The sequence below is a fragment of the Gavialis gangeticus genome, unplaced genomic scaffold (genome assembly GCF_001723915.1).
Source record: "Gavialis gangeticus isolate Ggan-Ray unplaced genomic scaffold, GavGan_comp1, whole genome shotgun sequence".
NCBI classification, from domain to species: Eukaryota; Metazoa; Chordata; order Crocodylia; family Gavialidae; genus Gavialis; species Gavialis gangeticus.
In genome coordinates, this window is record NW_017729028.1 from 16709647 (window position 1) to 16724078 (window position 14432).

Consider the following 14432-nt stretch of genomic DNA (forward strand, 5'->3'; position numbering starts at 1 on the left):
GACTGTTGTGTTTAAAATTGCATACTACAGTCATGCTCCAGTGTCTTGTTTCTTTCTGAGGCTTCCGTGCAAGATGTAGCAGAGCCTTGGCTCCCACCTCTCAGCACAGGAAAAGTATACCTCTCTCTTTAAACATCCTGCAATCCACAGGAATGTATCATTGCATCAGCACAAGCCAGAGTCCATAAGCATCTCTAAATAGATCCTTATATCTTTGGCTTTTGGCGACTGAGCAAACCACAGGGTGGTGAAGTTGGTGGTTTAGCATCTAGCTTATGTCAGCAGCAACTCCCATGCCCCTGCATTTACTCTATAGGCATATTAAAAACCCCTAAAGAAAATAGAAGCTGTTCATGTTGAATTCAGCACTTGCTTCCAAAATGCATTTGTGCTCAATAGGCTACAGTCTAAAGAGGGAAGGATTTTTTATACATGGTAAAATCAGTAAGTACTGAAATTAAAGAAAGAATTTTAAAGAATTAAAGAATTTTTCACATATTTAATGAGCATGGAGGACAGCCAAACTAAGTCATTATACTTTCTGGATTTCCCTTTTTTCTTTGCTTCATTATTATGTAATTACCTTTGCTTATGAGGGTCTCAGAATATTTAATAACAATAAAACAAAACAAAGCTAAGCCTTACATCACCACTGTCCAATAATGCTAATTATAATTTGCAAATCTAGCAAATCTCTCCCATAGTATCAAGGTATTTAAATGAGGCAAATGAACTAAAATTTATCCATGATGTCACTCCATTCATGTTCATCATGTTAAGCCACCAGTGGACTTAATTTAGCCAGTATTATCAACTCCACAAAATTTTACACTAGCTTTATGAGGTAGAAGAAGGACCACACATCCCTTAATTCACTAAATATTATTCTTCAGTCCTGACATCTTATAGTAATATACAGAAGCTGTAATCACCACTAGGAGTCCCTCCAGATTTTAAACCAGTAAATTTTGAGATAAGTGAGATGTGACCCCATGCTTCCTGGGGTTTAATCAATTTATGGGAAGATACTTAAGAAGTTTCTTGCTTTGTGGATTATAAATTAGTTTGTTTCTTCCATTACCAGAAGAGATGAAGGCTACAAGAGTGTCTCCACATCTAATATCTCCATGTCTGATTTAAGACTTGAATTTAAACCCACTTCAGAAGAATCCCTTTTATTTTGATGTAAATTGGGACAAAGTCTTTCCCACATTAATGGTTTTCTTGGAAACAAAAGTTAGCTGCATTTATAAATAGAATTTACAACTATTTTATTTTCTCTAATATTTTTGGAAATTGCCCTTCTCTCAAACTCTTTCTATATCAAAATATCAGGTCCTTCTCCCTGCAGCTTCAAATGATATCATAAGATCAAGAGATTTTTCTTTATTTATATGCTGTCAATTTTCTTCCATAGACTATACTGCTCTCATTACACTTTTGGCATGTTTTGAGCTTGTGTTGTTACTTGAGAAAGAAAACTAGGTTTTCATGCTCATTATCTCTCTCAAATGCCAATCTATTTTTTTAAAACTGAGCTGCAGGTGCTATGTCTCATTAAATTGGACCAGCTGTCACATTTTGACAGAAATTTTTTAATAAACGATTTAAATATTGTAGACGTTTAAAAGTATTAATAAACGTGCTTTGATTTTGGACAACTAACCACTATTTAGTAGAACAAAACTCAAGCTGTGGACCCTTGTAGTATAAAATATAATCTGATGAAGAAAACAGAAGCAAATTTCCAGTTTTCAGTGATCTGCTGGTTTAAATATTCCCTTCCCATCTTGGTTTAAATATTCCCTTCCCATCTTGACCCTGTCATTGTACTGCCGTGACCTGGAACACATGGATCAGGGTTTCACTATGTGGTGGCTCATGATGTAAATTAGGAATAAACTAATGGTGGAAGCTTTGAGATCTTACCTCAGACACTTGTGTTTTTAGGAAGGAAAGGCCAGGATTGAAGTCCTGACCCAGATTGGCTCTCCAAGTACAAGCACACTTTATCTAGTTACCGTGCTTTTTGTATAAAAGCACATGCTTTTATTATACTGCTGCTTCCTATCCCAATTCAGGTTTTCTAGATGTTCCTCCCCTGTCCATTAAATCTCCCCATCCAACCTTATTTTGCTTCACTCACCCTTCCAAGTGCACACAGTGAGACAGGTCCTGAAAACTTCTGGAGTGCAAGGTGATTTTGATAGCAATGACTGTGATTTATTGCAGATTCACTAAGGTAATTAGGAAGATACTATAAAAGGCAACATAATCCCTTGGGATTGAGCATTTTACTATATATTAGCAGTTGCAGGAACAATAGACATACCCATGTTACTTACAGTCAGGTTGAATGATCACGTTTAGGAAAAAGAGAGACATAGTAAAGTGAATCAAACAATAGTATTAGACAGTCCTCTTAAATACTCCTGGACAGAAAAAGGAGGCAATATAATTCAGGCTTCAGCAGGGTGAAAATCAGCCTCCCTGCAGGCTTGCCAGATTTAATTTTATTTTTCAGGGTGGGCTCTCCCATGCGTCTGGCTGAGGGAGCCCACCATGGAGCGGATTGCCATTGAACAACAACACAGAGACTGTTCTTCAGCTGTTTTGTCACCGTCTATATGAAGAATGCCTGCAGGAAACTATGGGTGCATCTACACATACATATGATCTGAGAACAGTTTACTTGAAAGTAAACTACTGATGAATAAATGCTCCTGGGCAGGGACATGGCAGTAGATTTGTTGCTCTTAGCAGCAAATTGCTACCATTTCCTGCGGCCCTGCAGTGATCTCTGGGGGGAGCTCAAGGCTCCGACTGCAGCTGTCAGCAGCCCTCTGGAAAAGCCAGTCCTGCTCTATGCTCCATGGCCAGCCACTTCCCTGGCCAAAGCAGCATGCACAGTGCAAGGGCAGCATATAGCTGCTCTCTTCTCACTACCTTTACCTCCCCATGCCATGGCTGCTTCAGCCCTTGCTCCAGCTGCGACAACCAGAACCCTGGGCTCCTGCTGGCCATGCTGGCCTGCTGCACCAAATGCTGGCTGGCCCAAGGCTGCCTGGGCCCTCCCAGCTCCCCCTATGCAGTGATCACCTGCTCAGCTCAACTGTAGCATCCCAGGGCTGATGCTGCTGCATACCTGCCACCTAGACCCCATCTACGTGGCTGGATCCCAGCAGGGACACCAAAGATGGGCTGCTGGATGCAACTGCTGGGGCTGCCCTCACCCTCCTGGGTCTCGAGCTCCACTGTGTCTGGGCTTGCTGGGCCAGCCAGGACTCATGACTGCATGTCGTCCAGCAGACCTGAGAAGATGAGCAGTGGTTGGAGGTGCTCTGGATGACCAAGGGCACCTTCTGGGATCTCCTGGGGCAGCTCTGGCCACATCTGGAGCAGCAAGACACTGACATGCAGCTGTCCCTGCCTGCAGACACCCAATTGGCCCTTGCCCTGCTCAAGCTGGCCATGCCCATATGCCTCCACTATGTGGGTCATCTCTTTGGGGTGGGCAAGGCCACTGCCGGGGAGGTCACCCTGGAGGTGTGCAGCACCATCCAGGATGTGCTGGGGTACAGTGTTCCACATGCATGACCCCCTGGTAGTAGTGGTGGGGCTCCGTGCCCTGGGATTCCTCCAATGAATCAGGACCCTGGACAGGACCCACATCTGATCACTTACCTAGCCCATGGCAACCATCCCTACTATAACCAGAGGGCCTTTCAATCTGTGGTGCTCCAGGCTGTTATGGACCACCATGGTGGCTTCATGCACATGAGTGCTGGCTGGCCAGGCAGTGCCCGCAGCACCCACATGTTTCACAACCCCATCCTGCCAGCCAAGGTGCAGAGCAGCTGCTTCAATTCAGGAGTGCCAGACCTGCAACTGGGCGCTGTGTTGGTCCTGCCCCTCCTCATGGGGGACCCTGCCTACTCATTCCTGCTCTGGCTCATGCATCTTTACAGCGGCCAGCTGAACCCCCCACCAGCCCCACTTTAAGTGCTGCCTGGGCCAAACCTGCACCCTGGTGGAGTGCACCTTCGGCCGCCTTGTGGGATGCTGGCACACCCTCACCACCCACCTTAAGTTCACCAAAGACAACCTTCCCAGGTCATCATCACAGCCTGCATGTTGCATAACATCTATGAGGCCCAGGGGGAGCTCTTCCATGAGGCCTGGGCAGAGGAGGCATGGCAGGAGGAGAATGCCTGGTAGCAGAAGTACCACCTGCCATAGCAGTGACAGCAACAGCAGCAGGCCTCCACTGCTGCAACCTGGGTTATCTGCACACCCACCACTGAGGGCCAGGGTACTGAATGCAAGGCACTGGCTGACCACTTCCTCCTGCACTCACCACTGTAGCCTGCCTGGACCACTGCCCATGGACTCTTCCCTCTCCCGCATTCACCCACCCACCCACCACCAGCACCACACTCACTGCAGACAGAGCTCAGAAGAACAAGTTTTTAATCTTCTCACATCAAACAGAACCCCCCTCCTCAACAAACAGAGCCCCTCCACCACTCACCCTACCCACACACAAAACAGCTGTTCCCCCATGGGTGTATACACTGTGGCGAGCATGGCAGGTAGGGGGCTCACCCGGGGTGACAGTGGCTGGTGGTCCCTCAGCACAGGCAGCTCCCCCTCTGGCAGTCAGCATCCAGGGCCAGCAGGGTTGGCATGTAGTCCTCACCCCACTGCAGGGAGCTATGGCTCCATGCCTGTGTGGAGCTAGGGTGAGTGGTAGGCCTGGACCCAAATGGGGAGGGGCTGGGGGGAATTTGGGGGGGATCCAAGCCAGGGGCTCCTGGCTGGTGGAGGTGGTGCAGGATCTCCTCCAAGGCCCTGGGGGGTTGGGGGGGGTGGAATGGGCTGTTGAAGAGAGATGGGTGGGGCAGACAAGGCTAGAGTCAGGGGCAAGGCAGTGTGTGGCACAAAGGTGACCTCCAGGATGGTGTTCAGCACCAAGTAATCATAGCTCATGGCTCGCACTGCCCTGGCCAGGACTGTGGTCTGCTTCCATAGAACCTCCACACAGTGGCTGTGAAGGGCCAGATGCTGTGCCTGGAACTCCTGATCCCGTGTGTCCTCATGGGCAATGTCCTCTGCCTGCCAGGTCCGTACATCTGCCAGCTGGTCCTCTGATGTCATCACCAGCTGGTCCAGGAGAATGGTACAGTCCTGGGTCTGCCTATGGTGGAGCTGGGACATCCACAGGGCCCTGGCCATGGGCATCAGTGACCTTGAGGCCACATTCCAGTTTCTAACTTCAGCCTGTCCCCTGCATGCATGTGAAGAACATGAAGAACCATGATAAAGAAGCTGTTTGTGAGAGTTTGCAACATTTCTCAGGTATGATGCTCTGTATCGGGGCCGTACACTGCTCAGCCTTAGATTAGGGGTTGGGCACACAAGGATGCTAAGGAACCATGGTAAGTCAGCTGGGCAGGGCTGGGCCCATGTGGCCACAAGCCAAGCCCCCCATCTCCACTCACTCCCAGGGTCAGGTGGGCAGCTGGGTGCTGGCTGGAGGCAGCCTGCCTCCCCCACCTCATTCCCATGGTGGGACAGGCCGGGCTTCTGGCAGCACCTGCTCCAGTGGCTCCAGATTCTACTGCCCCCCTCCTCCTGAAGACCAGCCACTCTCCTGTGCTGCTGCTCAGCCCAAAGCACCCAGGCTCAGTGGGTATGGGGCTCCCAGATTACTGGGACAAGGAGCTGCCTGAACCCCATCCTTCAGGCAGGCACCCTGGGGCCACCTGTCTCACACCAGCACTACGCTTTGCGTGTGCCCCTGCTGCACATGTCACGGACCATTTGTGAAGAGCTGTTTGTGCAAACTGAGGGGTGCCTGACCCACTATGCCCTGCTGGTGCTGATTGCCATGGTGCTCCGGGCACACCTGCACACCTAGAATGGGACCCAGAGCTTTGACAGCACTGGGGGAAAGTCAAGGCTGCCTCACAACCTCTGCTGCCACCTGGAGGACTACCTGTGGCTGTGCTACAAGTCCCTGCCCCCTGCAGCAAGAAGGACATTGCTGCTGACATCGACATATTCCTCAGCATGTTGGGCATGGGGAGGGGGTAGGGAGGGTCCTTCCCCAGTGCAGGGTCTACCACATGGCTGGTGGCTCCAATCAGTCCTGGCTGGTGGTAATGGCATGTGACTCGGGGCAGTGGCCTCAGATGGTAGAGCATGGAGTACGGATACCCAGGTTGGGGTCCTCCACAGGGAGGAGCTGGCTTTGCTGGCACCCGGTTGTGACATGGCTGTCTGTGCCTCATGGCTGGGGCTGCGGAGCTGTCAGGGCAGGCACTGGTCTGGGCTCCCCAAAGTGCTGGTGGAGGCTGCAAGCCAGGACCTTGTTGAGAAGGGCAGCTGGTGCCCCAAGGGTGTCAGGGTGCCAGGCCAGGGCAGGGGCTTGGGCAGGCCACCCATGCTGTATATAGCACAGCTGCAGCTTGGGTCCCAGGGCACAAGGATCACTGTCAGTTGCTGCATAAAGGGCATAGACTTACAGGCACTCCCTGACCAATGATTTTGGTCCATCATGGTGACCCACTGTGCCTGGAAGGCCTTGATCTTTATGTGGCACTGCCATGCCAACCAGTTGTGCCCACGCTCCCACATTTGGACTGACAGCCCCTCACATACATGGGTGTGGGAATGCCTGCCCTGTGAGAACTGGTGCTGCACCTCCACCCTGCCCCACATTGCCACAAGGTCACCAGTCTCCTACCACCAGTTGGGGCCCCGTGTGGTGGGCACAGGCATGAGAACAATGCCATTGGGGCTCCTTCACCTGCTCTTTGGGCCTCCATGCAGCTGCTCCTGTGTTGCTAGGCTTGGGCAGCTGGCTGTGGTGCCCAGTGCAGGGGGACAGCATGGAAGCTGCGTGGTAAGGCAATACCTCACAGCACCTGCAGGCTCTGGGCAGGCTCCTCGGGGGGTGAGCTGCGGGCAGCTGGAGCTGGCCCTAGTCACCAGGAGTTGCCTGCGGCTGGGCCTGAGTGCCGGCACACCCCATGTCCAGCTGTGAGGGCAGGAACCCAGCATGCCTATTCCCACAGCCCCTAGGGCAGGGGTACTTACCTGCTACGCTCTGGGTAGGGCTTTTAAACTCCCCACCAAAGCAGAGAATCAAACAACCTACTAGGCTGCCCCAGGAAACATATGGGGCTTCCACTGCATTTCCAGGGTTCTGCTGCCTTTTTCCTCTGTGCTTCATGTAAGTTTTTTATTAACTCTTTCCATCTCCCTTCAGTTTCAGGCCATTTCTGGCCAAATCAGTTTTCCGGGGCTTCTGAGGCTTTCTCTTGAAATCTTCTGCAGCTGAATTACAGCGGTCCCTAAATATAAAATTCCCCCTGAGAAAGATTCTTCAATGATAAGTCACTGTATTTCTGCTGTAATAGGAAAAATATACAAAAAACAAATACAGCATCATAGAAATGTAGGGTTGGAAGGTTCCTCAGGAGGCCATCTAGTCCAGGCTTCTGCTCAAGGCAGGTTCATTCCTGACCAAACCATTCTATTCAAGTATCTGTTTAACCTGCTCTTGAAAATTTCCAGGGATGGACATTCCACAACTTCCCTAGGTAGCTTATTCCAGTCACCTTCAATCAGAAAGTTCTTCCTGGTCTCCAGCGTAGATTTCCCTTGCTGCAGCTTGAAGTACCAGCTTCCAGTCCTGTCCCCTACATACAAAAAGAAAAGTCTCTCTCTCTCCTCTTTCTAATTGCCCTACAGGTATTTGGAGACTGTCATCAAATCCCTTCTCCATCTTTTCTTCTTCAGACTAAATAACTGTAGTTCTTCCAGCCTTTCCTCATAAGCCACATTTCCCTAATAATTTTTGTCACTCTCTGCTGAACTCTTTCCAATCTGACCACCTCAGTCTTTAAGGGGAGTTGGAGGCTCAAAACTGGACATAAAACTCCAGATAAGTCCTCACCAGTGCTGAACAGAGAGGAGGAATCACTTCCCTTGATTTGCAAGAAACACTCCAGGGCCCTCTCTGCAGTACCAGGCTCAAGCCAATCATTTTGCAGTCTGTATCTGTGCTTGCAATTATTCTGTCCCAAGTGCAGGACATTGTACTTGCCCTTCTTAAATTTCATCTAATTGGTTTTGGACTATTTCTCCAGTTTATCCAGATTCTAATGGATCCTAACCTTAACCTCCACAGTACCTGCAGCTCCACCCAACTTGGGTGTCATCTGCAGGTTTTCTAAGCATGAACTCAACCCCATTGTCCACATCGTTAATGAAGATATTAAACAATACTGGACTCAGGACAGACCCCTGGAGAATGCTACTTGATATGTCCTCCCAACTAAACCTTGACCCATTGATGACTACCCACTGATTTCAATGATCCAACCAGTTATGCATCCACCTTGCGGTACTTTCATTTAGTTTGTATTTCCTTATAAATATATGACATAATTGGTAACATTATAGAGCTTGTTGTATGTTATTTGCAACATTGCTTGTTCATTGTGCTAAGTGTTTGCAAATCAATTCCCTGTCATTTGCATGGGTATAAAAATTGTCCTACATTTTCTCAAAGTGCATTTTAGTTGTCAAATACTCGGCAGTCTGCAAATGGGAACTTAATTTCAGAACCCAGAGCAATCATGGATAAAGATGTTTGCTTTCAGTTCCATACACTTAAATGTATGCACATTACTCATACTCACTTACTACAAGGAGCAGACGCTTCCTTTTTTTTTCCTTGCTGGAAGATGCCTTTCTTTCTTTCTTTGATAGTGGGTGGGAACCTACTTTCTTCTCACTCCCCCCGCACGAACCACACACTGGTGCACCATCTTACCTCTTTTTATTCCATTGCCTTTATTTCCTCACACACCTTCTCTCTTTCACCATTAACCTCCTTTCTATCACTTCTCCCCTATTGGGAGCTTCCATCCTGGCAGAGAATTCCAGGGGTCACACTCTGCTGTGCTTTCTTGTCACCAAAAGTGACAGGAAGACTAATTTAAAAACCAAAGTGCCCTTCCAGTTTTAGAAATCTCAGGTACCTGTATTTGTACTCATTTGCTTGATTGCCTGAGGGCTAATCTTAGGACAGTTGAGACGGGGTACTAGAGCAGGATACAGTAATCTTCCGCTCTAATTTCTACTCTCTCATCCCCCTCACAGGAATGGGAGGTGGAGGGGAGAGCCAAGAACTGAGTGGAAAGGGGTTCTCTGGCCCTGCTGCCAGGAGTCTGATACTCCAGCTCCAATCCCCTCTACTTCTGCCCCTGTGAGCCGAGCAAAGCAATAGAGGGATCTGGAGGTCCCAGATCTAGTGATGGCAGGGACCCCAGAGGTTGGCAGTCTGTCAACAATCATAGATAACTCTTTATTTTAGATTAATTTTGGGAAACTTTCCAAATGATTCCCCCTCTGGAAACATGAGTGATTACTTCTACTCTGGATAGTAAGAAAGAAAGACACTCAGATTGCTGACAACCATTATTTCCCTTAAAAAGTTTGTTAATGGAAACAATAAAAGAAAATGGATGAAACTTGCATCTACTTCAGATAATTCTGTATGGGTATATACCATATTGGTCTAAAGTATATCAGATCCGCTGAAAACAATCATTTTACCCTGGGTGAGGATTTGTTCCTGTGACTCTTTTTTTTATAATGATGGTCTCAATAATTGGATTGACTCATTAATTCATTCCAGCATGCCTATTACTTGCTGTGGATTAATAACAAAAAGCATAGCTAGCTGAAGGATAGTCAAATGGTATGCGTTCATGTGTTTCCCCAGGGACAAATAACAGCAGCACATAGTTGTGCTGCTGCTACCTGTCCCCAGGGAATGCCTGTGCACACACATTGCAATTTGGCACGTTGAGCCTGGCTGGCAATGGGAGCATGACTCGGGCCAGCCAGGCTCCATTTTCAGGCAGCTCATGCTGCTGCCACGTGGGTTGCTCTGTTTTTTTCTGGTGTGGGATCTCCTGGTGTCAAAAAATCCCACCACACTACAAATTAGCAGTGCAGCAAATGCCTGCACATGTACACTTGTCTGGAGGCATCCGTGGTGTATCTTTTTTTTTTCTGACACTGTTACTTTTGCTGCCACTAACACCACTGCTGTTAGCTTCATTCCCTTGGATCCTCTCTCTGTTTTAATGGCTTTCAACAACTTGTAGACATTTCGTATTTTCTCCTGAGGGCCAGTTATTCTTTCCCTTGAAAAATGCTTTGGATTATTCTCTGAAATCTGGAGTAACTCTACTCAAGTCAATGGAGCTATACCAGTGAGAGAGAAGAATCAACTCCTTTGTTTTTACATATTAAGTAAGAGCTAAATTGTTTTGTAAAACCTCTTGATTTTATTGCATCGTTCTAGAGGATTTTTGTGAAACCCAAAACGTCTCTGGGTTCCCCTGTCCCTCGTTGTTTGTATTCACATTTCACATTCTGATTTCACTGCATAAAGGGCAAGGAAAGTTTACTGAATGGAAAGACCTTTGAGTCTACAATATCAAACAGTGGAGTGACCTCAAAGGAAAACATATTTCATTTAGGAAAAAAAAAAGAAAAAGATTTCCTTGCAAATCCTGCTTACTTTACCCACCAAGATCTGCCTTTCTGCTGCCTCTGTGGTAACACATGTTTTATATGAATCAATATTAAGATGAATTTTAACCTACAAATAACTAGATACAGCTATGCAGTAGGAGGGAATTCCTACAGGATGATGTAAAGTTTTCTAAGCAGTAAAATTAAAAATAGCACATAAAACCTGACTGGTCAACTTGGCTCCAAACCAAGTCGACACATTTGGGAAACATTATCAAGTTTATCAGGGGTAACGTATCAGAGAAAATCTGCTTCTGTTTATATACCATTTATTATTCATTTTTGACATTTCCCTTTTTTCTTGAACCTTTTCCCCCCTAAGCAAATATACATTAGACTGAGCTGAAATGTGATATAACAGAATGGGCTTTTTTTTCCTTTTCACATAAGACTAAAGCAGATCTGACTAGAAGCAGACTCTCTTAACTAAAAAGTTATGATTTGCAAGTTTTCCCTCTAAGAAATGCACCTACTGGAGGACTAGTTCAGCTGACAGAGAATAACATTTGGCAATAAAGCAGAAAACACACTCTTAATAAAAATAACAAAAATCAAAGGCCTGGAAAGGTGAGACAGTGCACCTTTGTTGCAAACTATTTTTACAAAAGACAAGATCTTGCCTGTTTTATGCTTCCCTATACTGCTTGACATTCAAAGAATATATTAAAAACTGCTTCCTCACAGAGATATTCCTATATTTTAGTTAAGAGGTCAAATTTTCAGCTGATCCAGCCATACAGAATTCTGTGAGGTTTTCTAGTAGAATATTTGCCCTATGTCTTAAAGGAGGTTTACAATAACAAAACGTTTACAGTAGCAAGACCTGAGGTAGGACAGATTCTGACCATTCAAAGGAAGTAAAAAAATTGATTGTGTAGTTTTAGTAATAGGTTAGACGCATATTTGTATGGGATAGTTGGGATAGGGATGATTCTGCCTCAAGTAGGAGCCTGGACTAGATGACTTCTGGAGGTCTCTTCCAGCTCTACTTCTCTATAGTTCTCTGGCAAATGTCATAGCTGGTTTACATGGACTCAATCCTGCCATGTTTACTCAAACACATTTTTAGTGAACTGACCTTTTAATGGAATGTTTACCTATGATTGAGCACTCAGATCTTTTAAAGCAGAGGTTGGCAACCTATGGCTTGAAGGCCAGATCCAGCCTGCAGAGCCATTTGAGTGCTTTTGGTGGCATTCAGTGGCAAGGGGCTTCAATAGTAGTCACTTTCCTAAGTGACATGGGGAAAAACACCAGCTGGAGGCACTCTCAGTGGCTGGGTCCTTTGGGCCTCTGGGTCCTTTGGGCCAGTCACTCTGGCCCAAAGCCTAGAAAGGTTTCTGAATTTGTTTAATTACAGAAAGTTAGGGTTGGAAGGGACCTTAAGAGGTCTTCTAGTGCTACTCCAATTCCCTGGTAAGGCAAGAACATCTCTGCCTCGACCATTTCAGACAAATGGCATTTATCCACCTTTAGTGGAGCTTGGTTTTAGAAACTATTAAGAGACAGATCTAAAAAGGGCTGAAGTTGGCTTTTGACTTGCTAGGCTTCCCACTGACATTTACTGGATTGGGTTCAGGTCCTGGATAAATTTTACAGGTTTTAATTTTGGATATCACAGTACCTCCCAAATTTGTAATTCAAATAATTCACTAATACTTTTTAAAAGAAATTATTAAACTGGAGCTTGCACATGAACATTTTGCTGTGAGTGGCTGATTTTCAACTTACTTTACCCGAGCTATAAAAACAGATGTGTGTCCTATATTCTAACTGGATCATCAAAACTCTTTAAATCAGGTTTGTGGAGCAAATTTTCATACTTCAAAATAAAAGTATCTTTCTCTGAATATTCCAGACTAGCTATGCATAATACAATTATTCCTACTATGTTCAAGGAAAACAAACATGGTAGGAGGAATGAACATTTAAAAATATAAATTTTTGCAAAACATTTCATCAGTATTTGCCCAGCACTATGAAATGCTTTAATCATGAATGTTGTGATTTTTTTAAAACTTATGCATAAAGACAACTCTATGGCTCCTGATACATTCCCTGATCTGAGTAAATATTGTTGTTGCTTTACCTTTATTTCTTGTATTAAAATGAAGATGTTCAAAATTATGATGTGTGCATATTTAGATCCAGAATTGTATTTGGAGTGTTTTGGTCAACTCTCAGAAATTATGGCTGAGTAGGAAACTTGTGGTGGAACAGATACAAGGCGGGCAGCATGTCTTAAAACATAATAGGTGCCTGCAGATGTGTGAAGACACTGCTCCAACATGCTGTAATTATAGCATGTTGGAGCAGACTTGACTAATAAAGTCTGCTAGTGTACTAAGTAGCACACTTCAGCAGCCTCCACATCTCATGTATTCAGCATCCCCACGTTTCAAAATGGTAGTGGGGGCACTTTAACGCCACTGCCATTTTGAAATGCAGGATGCTGAATACATGAGACACTGCAGGCGCTTTAGTTAAAGGAGCTCTCATACCACTCTAATTAGAGTGCTCCCTCACCCCTAAAGCACGTGTAAAGATGCCCAATAACGTCAAAAGGAAAACAGACCCAGGGAAAGAGGAAGGAAAAAAGAGATCTCTGCAACCTAGGATGAATGTGCTGAACCATGTTGGCAAAATTAGCATCAGTGGTTAGCTTGTTGAATAACTGACTGCTACCAGAGAGAAAATACAATTTGATTGAAGCAGATAAGGAACCCTCCACCCCACACATGCCTGGGGCCCCCCTTATTCTGCTAACCACCTTTAGTTATAGTATTCTCAAAGAACAAGGAGTTAGTCTCCCAATGAACCATATAAAGCCTAAGTGATAGTAGCAGGATGATGCAATGCCATAAGTAGGCTGATACTGCCATGTATAACAAGAAGTAAGGAATGACAGGAATTGGCGTTAGAAACTTTTGCTAAGACTCCGACATGATAGAGTTACAATGTCTTTTGCTTGCAGTATTCAGAATTCTAGGCTTCAAAGAGTTTATTTTATGCTGGACTTTGAGGAAATCAAAGCTGGAGGAGAGAGTGATCTCAGAAAAATATTTTATTTTCCAAATTTTAAAGAGGTTCATTAAACAAATAATAATTTCAGCCATTAAAACGTGGTTGAAAGTTCTTGTGCTTCTAGTGACAGTGCTCTTACCATGAATTATTTTCATTCTGCATTTGAGATCATGGATGTATATGGCCACCACTGCAAGGGCTACAATACTGTCTTTCATTTTTTATGCTTTTTGACCTGAGAATTCAATAAATGTTATGTCAAAGGAATTCATCCAGCAAGAGGTAGTTACTACAGCATGCTGTGTAGTACAATAGAATGAATGTCCCATGAAAAATGAACTTCCCAAGGAGATGCAAAAAGCTCAGATACTTTCTGTACTATGCCAAAAATGTCCAATTCATTGGAGGTTGGGCCCAATTTCTATTTCACACAGAAATGTCCAAATCTTCAAACTAACACATGAAAGGGCTACTATTTGAATTAAACTGAATAATTCATCTCCTATTCAGCTACGTAGTATGTATTACTCTAGTCTGTTGCTCTTCAGGTCAAGTATATAAATGTTAAAGAAAGAAGAGCAATTTTCAACCCTTTCCTTAGTTTGTCTATTTCTTGTAAGCATCACACTACAAATGTCTTTTTTGGGGAGACAAGTAAAGGAGGAAAGTAACTACCTGACAACGTGTCTGTTATATATTCCTTCTCAAATGCACTGTTTCAGGCTGAAGATTGAGAGTGCTACATTGAACACCTTTTGTTCCCTATATGAAGACTTGATAGTACAATA